The sequence below is a fragment of the Octopus sinensis genome, linkage group LG6, assembly GCF_006345805.1.
Source record: "Octopus sinensis linkage group LG6, ASM634580v1, whole genome shotgun sequence".
Classification (NCBI taxonomy): Eukaryota; Metazoa; Mollusca; class Cephalopoda; order Octopoda; family Octopodidae; genus Octopus; species Octopus sinensis.
The window spans coordinates 88,086,993-88,100,604 of NC_043002.1; the positions used below are offsets into that span (position 1 = coordinate 88,086,993).

At 38.3% G+C, this 13,612-nt stretch overlaps 1 protein-coding gene across 3 annotated transcripts in view; it reads right to left on the bottom strand.

Moving 5' to 3' along the window:
* LOC115213402 (SAGA-associated factor 29) overlaps positions 1–10,577 on the bottom strand; it is a 36,292-nt gene extending 25,715 nt beyond the window's left edge. Inside the window, exons 1-2 of one of the 3 annotated variants that reach the window (XM_036504142.1) lie at positions 10,187–10,577; positions 3,063–3,155 (exon numbers count right to left, since the gene is read on the bottom strand). The gene's annotated coding sequence lies outside the window, so the exon portion shown is untranslated. The remainder of the gene's footprint in view (positions 1–3,062; positions 3,156–10,186) is intronic. The other 2 variants (XM_029782352.2, XM_029782351.2) reach the window with 2 other exon arrangements.
* Positions 10,578–13,612: the final 3,035 nt, after the last annotated feature.

Here is a 13,612-nt window from a genome sequence, read left to right on the forward strand (position 1 = left end):
AGAATTGCGAAACCCAAACTAATAATTATACAAAAACCATTTTATACAACAAACCTCAGATGTGCAAATGATGTACTCTAAGTACAAGAATCAATACAGGATTTGCCAAAAGTATGCAGCAAGACAGAAGTTATAAACAAGTGATTCTGATTTTAATACCATTTTTAAATAATGCTAGTGCATGCATATACAGCTGTGTGCGTGCGCACATACATGCTAGTACTGTCCAAATCTCCAGCCAGTCACATACAGCTAGCTAGTATTCAATTGACGTATCAAGTTTCGGGCATTTTGATAGAAAATTCACAAAAAAGTCACTTCTATTGATTTTTTAATGGCTTTGCAGGGTGACTGGGGAAATGTAAAGATGTGCACAACCACCCTTGGATGGTTTTGAATGATCATAGAAAGTGTGAGCTCTCTAACTAAAAAATTGTGGATTTGTATAAAGGACACACATGCAGACATTTTGCTGTTTATATATAGAGAGATGATATTTTTTGCACCCAAGCTGACACTCAAACATCAGTAAGGATACACAAAAGGTTAAGGAATAGTTTAATACCATTTTTATAAGGTCACGGATTTAATTTCTTTTTGAAGTTTAATCTATAAAACATTATTGTTTTCTCCAGAACCTCTCAATGGTAAAGTTAGTTCTTTTACTCCTATTGTCTGTTTTCTCTGGTTTCAGAAACGAAAAGAAATTGACATAGAAATCTTTCAAAGTTAATACACAAATGTGTTACAACTAGCTTCTCAAAGGGAACTTACCAATTCCTCAGTTAGGTATTCTAACATAGGTAAAACAGCAATGGAAATAGAGTCATCAAAACTATTTGGTATGTTTGCCCTTACACAACTAATGAAGATTTTTGTCCTAATAGAATATTTGAAACTGTTAAATTTAGAAAAGAAAAATTATTTATTATTTTGTTTCAGATCATTAAAAATTTCGTTTTTGGATTTGGTTTGCAAGATTCTTTATGTGAGTTCGTGTGTTGAAGCATATTCTGTTGTGTCTGGGGAGAGTCATTTTCTTTTTGTGCCTTATAATATAATACACTCACTGGTAAAATTTCCACCGGCAATACGACATTACGTAATATTGCCAGCTACCACAAATTGGCGCTATTTGAAAATGGCTACACGCTACACTTTCCTCCTTTCCCGCACTATTTTCACTGATCACATCCTCTCTGTGCTCTCACTTCAGCCATACTTCATCCTAACTCCTGGAGCATTTGCTGTGATTCTCAACACCCACTCATAGCCACCCTTATTTTCATTAAAAATTGTTTACTGTAATTTCTATGAAAATTTGTTTTCATCAAATTCGATGACTGACATCCATGCTAGCAGGGTGCAAAGAGCACCATACGAGCATGATCATTGACAGAGCAGCTAACCGGCTTCCGTGCCAGTGGCACTCAAAGGGCACCATTCGAGCGTGATCGTTACCAGCGTTGCCTTACTGGCACTTGTGCCCATGCTAGTAGGGTGCCAAGAGCACCATCCGAACATGATCGTTGCCAGAGCAGCCAACTGGCTATCATGCCAGTGGCATGTAAAAGGACACCATTCGAGCGTGATCGTTACCAAAGTCGCCTTACTGGCACCTGTGCTGGGGGCATGTGTAAAAGGATTTGAGCGTGGTCGTTGCCAGTACTGCCTGACTGGCCCCCATGCAGGTGGCATGTAAAAAGCACCCACTACACTCTCCGAGTGGTTGGCGTTAGGAAGGGCATCCAGCTGTAAAAACTCTGTCAAATCAGGATTGGAGCCTGGTGCAGCCATCTGGTTTGCCAGCCCTCAGTCAAAATCGTCCAACCCATGCTAGCATGGAAAGCGGACGTTAAACGATGATGATGATGATGATGATCTTAATAAACTATTTTAACCATTTTGATAACAACCCACCTCAGACTGTTTTTAGTTCTAGGATCTCCAGCTTGGTTTCCTAAAATGATCTAAATTAAAACCTTCCAACAGAACTTCATACGAACTTATGTTCTAAGTGCCAGCTAAACAATTCTTCATTATTTTCTAAATTTTTCAAAACAAAGGCAGTGTATTTTAATAGAAATATGAAAACAAGTTTTGCGCACTAATTCTGACTGCTTCATTTTAAGAATTGTAAAACAGAGGAGTTTTGAAGTAAATACAAATAAATGCACCTCGTGTATCTAGAAAATGTGTGGAAAGTCTTTCACTGTTCCCATCCATGTATTGCTGTAAACAACCAGAAACAAATTTCATACAAGAATGTCAGTTGAGAATGACATGTATTTGTGCTTCTTGCTTATCTGAAATTGTGTCAAATATTAAGGTTAGTTAATACAGTTCTATATTTGAGAGATGAGGAATTATGTATATTATTTACATATGCCCAGCATATGGCATAGTGGTTAAGAGCGCGGACTACTAACCCCAAGATTCCGAGTTCGATTACAGGCAGTGACCTGAATAATAATAATAACATTGAAAAATACCTTAGGAACGAGAACCCAGGTTTAAAATTTCCCCCTAGACACCTGATGAAGGCTGGAGAGTATATCAGCCGAAACGTTGAGTTAACAACAAACAAGATGAGGACAAATATCCATCAAATGTAAATAATGTAAATATTAAGGTTAGATGTTAGAAAGAACCAATTTAATCCATTCCTTTAAAGATATAAGACTAAATTATATTAAATTGATTTGTTATACAGATAGGGAACAGTAAATTATGTTGACATCAGTACATGACCAGTACTTTATCAACCCAAGAAGGATCAAAGGTAAAGATAACCTCAGCAGTATTAGAACTCATTAAATGATTTCAAATTTTGGCACAAGGTCGGCAATTTGGGGGGAGGGGTAAGTTGATTACATCATCCCCAGTGCTCAACTGGTACCTATTTTATCAAATCCAAAAGGATGAAAGGCAAAGCCAACTCCAGTGGAATCTGAACTCAGAACACAAAGACGGATGAAGTGCTGATAGGCATTTCACCTGGCTTGCATACAATTCTGCCAGACTGCCATTTTAGGAACTCTTTAATTTAATAACAATAATACTTGTCTATTGTCTGTCTGATGATACCAAATCCTTTTACACCATATTCATCACATATGGTATACAAACAATGCTGGACACAATAAAGGAGTAAACTGGAAGAAAAAAAAGTTTGAGAATGTCCATGTTAAGCAATGTCATCTTTCTGTTTATTCTAATATTACTGCTAATTTTATTCCATCTTTGTTTCAGCTCATTCATATTGTGACTTTTCTTCCTCTTGTGATCCCTACTGGATATATCAAGAGTTAGACAGATCCCTAGTTAAATACCATTATACAGTGCTTAATTCCTATACCAAAGATACCCCAACAACTATTAACAATACTTCAACAACACACATCATCCACATTAACTCCATATCGCTACAAGCCAATGAAGAGCATCCACAATGCTACATGACCTGCCAAAAATAGCAACAGAATCACCCTCAAATAACAGCTTACCATCTTAAAATGGCTGGCAGCAATGGAGAGCACTGGTGAACCCCATCAGCTCTAAATATGATGATATCTCTGGGACCACTAACCTGAGATGACCCCATCAAACAAGAACATGAAGCAAGCAAGCGAAGCATGTTAAGATAATGATTGTTTGACCTGCTAGAAACAGGTAGCCACATCTCCCTCAGACCACACTCTGCTATCATAAAATATATGGGAAGTTCATACTTAGGATGCTGATGGTTAAAAGTTTGCTCAAGCAGAGCTCACCAGGGGCTAAATAACAATCTATCACCATCTTCAGTTATAGTCAAGGGAAACCAAAAAGTATATAGTAACAGCTCTTTCTGTCAGATTACTAAAAGAAGGATTTATTTCTGTATAATTAAGTATCAGTTCCACCATAATTAATTTGCCAACTACACGGGGGTATTTCTGAATCTGTATTTTACAGATATTTTCATTATTTCCTATTAATGCTTGTCTAGACATTATTAGTTTATATTGTAACTTGACAGTTGCTGCTGGAGAGGGCCAACCGGGTAAAGGACCTGGGTATCTTGGTGGATTCCTCCTTTTCGCTTTCGGCCCAGTGCGTCCATGCTGCCAACAAAGCACGCAGAGTTCTGCTTTTGATTCAACGATCATTCGGAATGCTCACAGCAGCCATATTCCTACCGCTCTATGTCACACTGGTGAGACTCATATTGGAGTACGGGATTCAAGCCTCTTATCCTTATCTCCTCAAAGACATACATCATCTCGAAAGAGTCCAGAAGCTGGCTACCCGCATGTTTCTTGGTCTCAAGCATTTGTCTTATGAAGAAAGGCTGAAGACGCTCGACCTTTATTCTCTAGAAAAACGCTGCTGCCGTGGTGATCTCATTCTTGCTCACAACATCATAAGCGGAAAGTGTAACCTCTCGAAAGAGCTGTTCTTCACTCCTGCACCAGAGCGTAGGCTGCGGGGTCACTCCGAAAAGCTCTATCTGCGACGATTTCATCTCAATCGAAGGAGAGGGGCTTTCTCCGTCCAGGTTGCGGATCCGTGGAATAAGCTGCTGGACGAGATAGTGAAGATGCCAACGACCGCTCAGTTCAAAGTCTCTCTTGACCAGAAATGGCCTGAACTCTTTGCATGAACACCCCTGTACATAACTCCATGTCCCCCTACATGGCCTTGCTTTTTGCTTTTTGAGCCAAAAATTAACTTAATTTAACTTAACTTAACATCACTCCTCTTCAATACAGATATCTAAGCAAGTTAATAATACAGCTTCACGCAGTCACCTGACATGCTATAAATAGAACTAAATCTCCAAATCACATTCTACTGCTTTAGACAAAAAAAAAAAACCAAAGACAAAGTAGCACCTACCAATCCCACTCTCTCCCATCAAACCAGCAACCCCAAAGAACAAATGCAACCAAGCTGCACACTCAACAATGTACAATTTCCACAAGGTGTGGTTGAACATGTCATTGGGACTGTGATGTACAATCCAATACTCCCTCCACCCCCATCTTCTGCTGCTTAATTCACACACACACACACACACCTTTTTTTTTTCTTTGGTGAGGTAGTTATAGGAAGGTTATTTTCGATTTGGACATGAAATTTGAATTCAGGCATACTATTTTCATGGAGTTTACAAAGTATTTCCTCATCACATCTTGAAATAGTTATTGTACTATTTTAAGCATAACACACACACACACACAGCATTTTGTTAAAGAATTGAAAATAAAACTAAAAAACCATTTACACAAAGAAGAAAAAGTATTAAGAACTATATACAACATTTCATAACACAATATACAGGATGTAGTAAAGAAGACTAAGCATCATATAGCATAGTTAGAGCAATCACAAGTACCATATTTGAAACAGTTCAATATGAACAATATATTAAGTCCATCTTAGACTATACCAGTTCTGTCTAGAGCACCAATCCTGCACAAGAAATCACAATAACCTACAAGGGGCACCAAAACATTGCCACATGTTATACACACACCACCAACCCAATGAAACTAAAGTACTAAAAAATCAAAAAACCATTTGGACATGGGTAGGGCGCTAATTTCTTGCTACAGTAAGCTTCAAACCTCAGACTTTGATCATTACATGAATAGCCACCTTTAACTATCCAGAAAAATATACAGTATCCTAGGACACTACCACAACAGCATCCTAAAGCAGTATTTCTACCACTCAGCTCAGAGAGATGAAAATAATACATCCACACTATACCCTTAACATATTCAGCTTATGACTGCAAGATTGTGAGTTCAAGTCCTGGCAATGTGATCTGTTGTGCAAATACCTATAACTTGTTGTATATGAGTGTAGGCATGGTGAAGAAGTTTGTTTTGCAAAGTATGTGTACTCTGGTTCAAACCCACTGCTTGTGCAAGTGCCTTCTACCATAGACTTGAGGTGACTAAATCCTTGCAAGGATCTATTCTTGAGCTAGGCACTTTATTTCACATTGCTCCAGGCCAGTCAGCTGGCAAAAATAAGCAGCATCTGTTTTTCAAAGGGCCAGCCTTGTCACACTCTGTGTCGCACTAAATCTCCCTGAGATTTAAGGATACACGTGTTTTTGCAGTGCTCAGCCACATGCACATTAATTTCACAAGTAGGCTGTTCCAGTGATTGGATCAACCGAAACCCTCATCATAATAACCAATGGAGTGCCAGTCACATCTTTAACAAGAGCACATATTGAATAATGCAGTTCATATACATAATGCCTGATAAAGAAAACAAGAAGGTTATGGCTGGAATTTATTTGATTATATGTCTACTCAATTATGGACATCAATGTCACAGTGCACAGTATGGTCTTCAAATGGAAACATTTTATAACTGGGAAAACAGATTCTATGGACCACACAAAGTCATACAGGTGACTGTTCGTGTATCACAGGACATCTCAGTCCTAACCTAAAGCTCATCATCATTTAACGTCCGCTTTCCATACTAGCATGGGTTGGACGGTTTTGACTGAGGGTTGGCAGCCAGATGGCTGCACCAGGCTCCAGTCTTGATCTGGCAGAGTTTCTACAGCTGGATGCCCTTCCTAATGCCAACCACTCGGAGAGTGTAGTGGGTGCTTTTTATGTGCCACCTGCACGGGGGCCAGTCAGGCGGTACTGGCAATGACCTTGCCCGAATCTTTTTACACGTGCCAGTGAAGCAACGTCTGTCAACGATCACACTCGTATGGTGCTCTTTGCACCCCGCTAGCATGGATGCCAGTCATCAAAATGATTTTGATTTTGATAAACAACAAATAGAATTGTCAATATTAAACAATATAGTCTTCCAATACACACAAAGGCAGGATGGTCACAGCTGGAACATTTCTGATCATAGATCTATTTGACTAAAGTTGAAACAATTGACACTCTAACCTTCTTCTTTATTAATATCATCTTTTTTTTCAATTTTGTCCACTCTCAGTTCTCAGTATCCTTGATGATGGTGACGAATTTTATGGCCAGGTCAACAAAATATGAGCAGTCCAAGAGCCATGAACATTTTGACATAATGTATCTCAACATTATCCAATGGCGGTCAAGATATATTGTCAAATATTTTAACACAATAAAATGGGAGTAATTTGATTTCTATTTCTAGCATGTTGGCTAATTGCAGTTGCTTTCAATATTTTTTATGGATGAGGTAGAAAAGCATAAGCATACATGACTTATTTAGGTAGAAGGAGGCGGGGCTTCAAGACTGCTGGATTAAGTTCTCCTTAGGCCACATAATAGTGGACTGCGATGAAGGTAACCAAGAACATGGTAGTAGTGTTAAACATGGAAATGGTTTAAATCTAACATTCAAGAAAAGGGACTGGAACTCCACCAGAAGCACACACAGTTTCCTCCAACCAAGTTTCACTTACAAGGATCTAGTCACCTCAAGTCTATGGTAGAAGACACTTGCACAAGCAGTGGGTTTGAACCAGAATACACATACTTTGCAAAACAAACTTCTTCACCATGCCTACACTCATATACCACAAGTTACAGGTATTTGCACAACTGTAATATGTATTTATTGTTAATTATTGTCTTTTAGGACAAGGTGGTGAGCTGGCAGAATCATTAGGATGCCAGGCAAAATGCTTAGTGCCATTTCATTCATCTATGTGGTATGTACAAATTCCACTGAGGTTGACTTCACCTTTCAGAATTGATAAATTAAATACCAGTTGGACACTAGGGTCAATGTAATGAACTTATCCCCTCCCCTAAAATGGCTGGCCTTGTGCCAAAATTTGAAACCATCATCATTTAGGATGTAACACTACAGCTAAGTAGCTCTCTCAGCCATTGGTAATTATACAAAACAAGTAGGCTTTGTGGACTGAGAAATGTTAACAGCATCTACTATTGAATTGGTGCTCAGTCTGACCTTAGCAAAACGATGTTATTCCAGCATCATAATTAGTTTGATGTAGATAAGAGCTGAACATCTGTTCACCTCCCAACTATCAAAACCTCCCGTCTTTCTATTTCAGATCATCAAGACTCATGAGGTTGATTTTATCTGCCTCTCTACAAGTTTCGCAATACTGACAATCTCAAATTCTTTCAACTAATATACTTAATTAACAAAATGCTTTCTTTAATAAAATCAATTAGATGCAGCCAGACCACTACTATCATCAATTTTTCTTTTCTTATTTCTATGATGGCAGCTAGAACATTTTTCTGAGGTGGATGCTGGCCAAAATCCTTCATAGCTTTATTATACAAGAATTAGCTTTCAGTGTCAATATGATTAGTCTAAAACATCTGTTTAGATTTCAGATACTTTTCAGCAGAAATAATTTCAATCAGTGTGGGGAATAAATACTTTGAAGTAAGATTAACCATATGCAAGAAGGAATTAGTCTCTCAACTAAAATAAAACACGATTTTGGTCCATAATACATAGAAAACCATGGAATCTGGTCACTTTCGATTAAACAGGTCCATGATCAAAAGTGTTCCAGCTAAGACCAACCTGACATTTTAGAAGTATCCAGGAATACGTTATCCAATGCGTCCTGTATTTCAAGATAGTAGAGTGTTTTTTCAAGGCGATTTGGTAGTTATTTCTAGCAAGTCGCGCGATCTCAGGAGTACTAACGGTCTACAATCCTAATAAAAAGGCATCTACAAGGATGTCATTACATCTCAATTCAATAGACCCCTACAATGTTTTGTTAGCATTAAACAGTCCACCCATTTACAAAGGTGTACCTTCTTCAAGTTATATCATAAATATACGAAATGAAATCTAGAGGGATTTGAACACAAACCAATACTTAAAAGTCCTCTGTGTATTAGGCAATTTCATTAACAGAAAATAAACATTGTCACATGTGTGTGTGTATACTGCTATATTGATAAACACTGTCAGCAGGTGCGAATTACCGAGCACAAGGGTAAGTGTAGACAGTTAAGGGGCAATATTGGTGAAATATATCCAAATAGCAAATGTAACACTCTCTAAAAATAATAAAGGTAGCTAGATGTAAGTTGGTCCCTAAATAAACGTCTCTGACTCAGCAACGCCCTAGAAAGTCCTGCAATTTAAACCACTTAGATAAACATCAGTTTTACGATTAATAAGATAAATATATCGAAAATATGTGAGCAGATCAATAATTAATTAAATGATGTAATGTATTTGCTAATTAATACATGATGATATATTTAACTCGTTGATAAAAATAGGAAATTACATCACGGAAATATTTGAAGGTAAAATAAATTAATTAGCAATAAAAATTACACAAGAAACGATATGTGTGTGTTAATTATGTGTACAAATCGATATGTATATATAATCAATATGTGAATATATATATGTATGTATGTATGTATGTATAGTACACACAAACAATGGTGTCTAAAGTAGGCAGGTGATAATTTCAAATCACAAAAAAAAAGAAATTAATATATTAAAATCCAAATTTTTAAAAAGCGAGGCATTCTTATAAAAGCAACGATCCCAACAAAAATTGATTGTGGAGCATTACTAGTGTAAAAAAAAAAATCAAGACCAGAAAACTATCGTTTGGGCTAAAAGAACAATAAAAGATGAGAAATAACAAAAGATAAAACGATTACTAGGCGGATAAGTTCTCATTCTAGAGTTTATTATCAAAGGTAAGAAACGTCCCAAGTAGGCTTAATTAATTATAAAAACATAGTTAAAACAGCTACTCCTAATCTTAGTTTTGTTTGTATCAAGGATTTTAAAAGGCTGAAAGTAATGTTATATTTACTACATGTTGTTGTTATGGGATCGTAGTTCACATTTTATTCTCACACACACAATCACACTCGTACAATTCCTCCTGGTTTATTCCATCATTCTTAAAGATGTATTGATTCCGTGTTTTTAAAACAAACAGGAAAAGTTCTACGTGTTTCTATATTATTTAAATATTAAATATATAAAAAGAGAGAGCAAATAATGAGAATGTTTTTCTTGATTTCAGGCAACTAAGATACATATATTATATACATGGATGCGAGGGAGAGGACAGATGCTGGTTTGAAAGTATTCTCTCGGTATGGTAACGATGCTTCCAAAATCCTCCTTTTACGTAAAAGGAACTAAATAGTCAACAAATAACAAATAAATATAAACGGTGCAAAAACAAAATACCTACAGAATTGACGAAGTTAAAAGTGAGAAATCCTATAATGTTCTTCCTGCCAACATTTCGGCCATCGGAATGTAGCCAGAAGTGTTCTGTTCGAGAACAACAAATTGCCAATTTCAGGTGACGTAATAGAATTATTTCTTTTAATTTTACTAATAGTAGTATTAATATTATTGTTATTAGTATTGGTTGCGTTAACCTCGTTCTGTTTCTGTGTGATGAAAGAGGGGTAAGAGTGTAGTCTCCCCCCTCTGACTTCCTCTTTGGTAGTTTTGTTTGTACCGACTTTGTAACTACCCCCAGCCTCTTATCCACTGCATGGAACAACACACTTCCCGCAGCACCATACCGTTATCAATGGAGGGAGAGAAAAAGATGTGGCCCGGTGCTGCTTTCTAATTGGTCGAACAGACCACGTGGATATTCATGTACACACTCCTATTGTACTATATATATATGTATGTATGTATATATGATGCAGGTAGAGGGGAGAGGAGGAAACAGATGCAGATAGAGGAGGGCGAATGTAATAGAAGCAAAATAGAAGGGGAGGAATGTAAAAGCAAGACAAATAGACAGAGAGGGGAAAGATAAAGAAAGGCAGATATAGAGCAAGGAGGAATGTAAAAGAAAGACAAATAGAGAGAGAGGGGCGAAAGATAAAGAAAGGCAGATATAGAGCAAGGAGGAATGTAAACAAAGACAAATAGAGATGGGGAAGGGGAGGTAAAGAAAGACAAAAGAGGAGAGGAACGTAAAGCAAGATAGAGAAAAAAGAAAAATAAGAGAAACGGAAGGGGATGGAGGGAGGGAAAGTAAGGGAAGTAAATATGTTCCAAGAAATTATTTAAAAGATTTATCTACCTTTATTTAAAGAATTTCTTATGGAGAAAATAGAAATGTGCGTATATATACACATATATACATGTATATATATATATATGCATATATACATATATACACACACACACTCACACACACACACACACACACACACGCACACACACACACACACATATATATATATAATTATAGAGGTATCAAATTGCTGGATCAGGTGATGAAAGTTACAGAGTCATAACCCAACTAATTAGGGAGAGAGTTAGCTTAGATGAGATGCAGTTTGCTTTTGTACCAGAGAGAAGCACCACTGATGCTATATTTCTGGTGAGGTAGCTGCAGGAAAAATACATAGCCAAAGATAAACGTCTGTATTTGGCCTTTGTTGACTTGGAGAAAGCCTTTGACAGAGTCCCCCCACCAGCCCTTATTTGGTGGTCAATGCAGAAACTAGGGCTAGGCGAGTGGTTGGTGAGAACTGTACAAGCTATGTACAGGGATGCTACCAGTAAGGTGAGGATTGACAATGAATACAGTGAAGAATTCAGGGTACAATTAGAGGTTCACCAAGGATCAGTGCTCATCCCCCTCTTGTTCATCATAGTCCTCCAGGCAATAACAGAGGAATTCAAGACAGGCTGCCCCTGGGAGCTCCTCTATGTTGATGACCTTGCTCTTATAACTGAATCACTACCTGAACCAGGGAAGAAGTTCCAGGTATGGCAGCAAGGTTTAGAATCAAAGGGCCTTAGAGTAAACCAGGCAAACAAATCACAAATCCCTTCAGGTAGATAACCCTGCTTAATCTGTAGAAAAGGTGTACATAGAAACTCCATAAGATGCAGTCAGTGTAAGCTTTGGATTCATAAAAGATGCATCTATATCAAGGGAAGGTTAACAGGGAAACTAGCTTTTGTATGCAGAAGATGCACAGGTACATTAAATGCTTAAAATGGACAGAAAATAGACTCCATCAACTGCTGGGGGGGGGGGCAAGCTACAGGTAGTAGATAGCTTCAGTTATCTAAGTGACCATGTTAGTAGGGGAGTTGGATACTCTGAGAGCATAACTATGAAAATAAGATTAGGACGGGCAAAGTTCAAAGAGCTCCTACCCCTGCTGGTAACGAAGGGCCTCTCTCCCAGAATGAAATGCAGATTGTTTGATGCCTGTGTGCAAACAGCTATGCTGCATGGCAGTGAAACAAAGGCTGTGACAGCCAAAGACATGCATAGGCTTGAAAGAAATGAAGCCAGTATGCTTCGCTGGATGTGCAATGTCAATGTGCATGCTCAACAGAGTGTGTAAGCAAGCTGGCAGAAACATTAGCACACCGAGCGAAATGCTTAGTGGTATTTCGTCTGCCGTTACGTTCTGAATTCAAATTCCGCTGAGGTCGACTTTGCCTTTCATCCTTTCGGGGGTCAATAAATTAAGTACCAGTTATGCACTAGGGTAGATGTAATCAACTTAATCCCTTTGTCTGTCCTTGTTTGTCTCCACTATGTTTAGCCCCTTGTGGGCAATAAAGAAATAAGAGTGTGTAAGCATCTTGAGAGAAAAGCTAGGCATCAGATGTAGTGTGCAAGAGAGACGACTGCACTGGCATGGTCATGTGATACCTATGGACGAGGACAGCTGTGTAATGAAGTGTCAATCTCTAACTGTGGAGGGAACCTGTGGTAGAGGTAGACTCAGGAAGCCATGGATCGAGATGGTGAAGCATGATCTTCAAACTTTGAGCCTCACAGGGCAATGACTAGTGACCAAGACCATTGACAATGTGTTGTGCTTGAGAGGACCCATCAAACCAAGTGCACCCATGCTGGGAGGCAGTGAGCCTCATGGAGGCAAAGTGGCTGAGTTCGAGTGTCGGGCCTCACAGAGGCAAAGTAGCTGAATTCCTTTTGAGCGTTGGGCCTCAGAGAGGCAAAGTGACTCAGTTCCTTTTGAGTGTTGGGCCTCGCAGAGGCAATGACTGAGACCTTTGGCATTATGTTGTGCTTGAGAAGAAGACCCATCAAGCCAAGCAAAATCACAGTCATGGCAGATACCAATGTTACACAAATTGGCACCTGTGCCAGTGGCACATAAAAGCACCCTTGTGTCATGCAAATGACACCCATGCCAGTGGCACATAGAAGCACCCATTACACTCTTAGAGTGGTTGGCATTAGAAAGGGCATCCAGCCATAAAAAACCATGCCAAATTAAACTGGAGTCTAGTGCAGCCTTCCAGTGTGTCAGCCCGGTCAAACTGTGCAACCTATGTCACCATGGACAACAGACATTAAATGATGATGATGATGATATATACATATATATGTATTTTGATTCCAAGAAAGTTAGAAGTTGTGAATCCAACCAACTAAGGGATAATATCTATCCAATATACTGCTGGTAGAATACTCAATTATTAATACACAAGTGTTATAGTTCGTATTTGTATTTGGTTTGCAAGATTCTTGATGTGAATTCGTAAGTTGAAAGAAATACTATTGAACCTTGAGAGGGGCATTATGCTGGTAATAACAAAACACACACACTGGTTTGGTCCTTTATTGTTCTTGTTAGTTAATGGGTTAGTTACT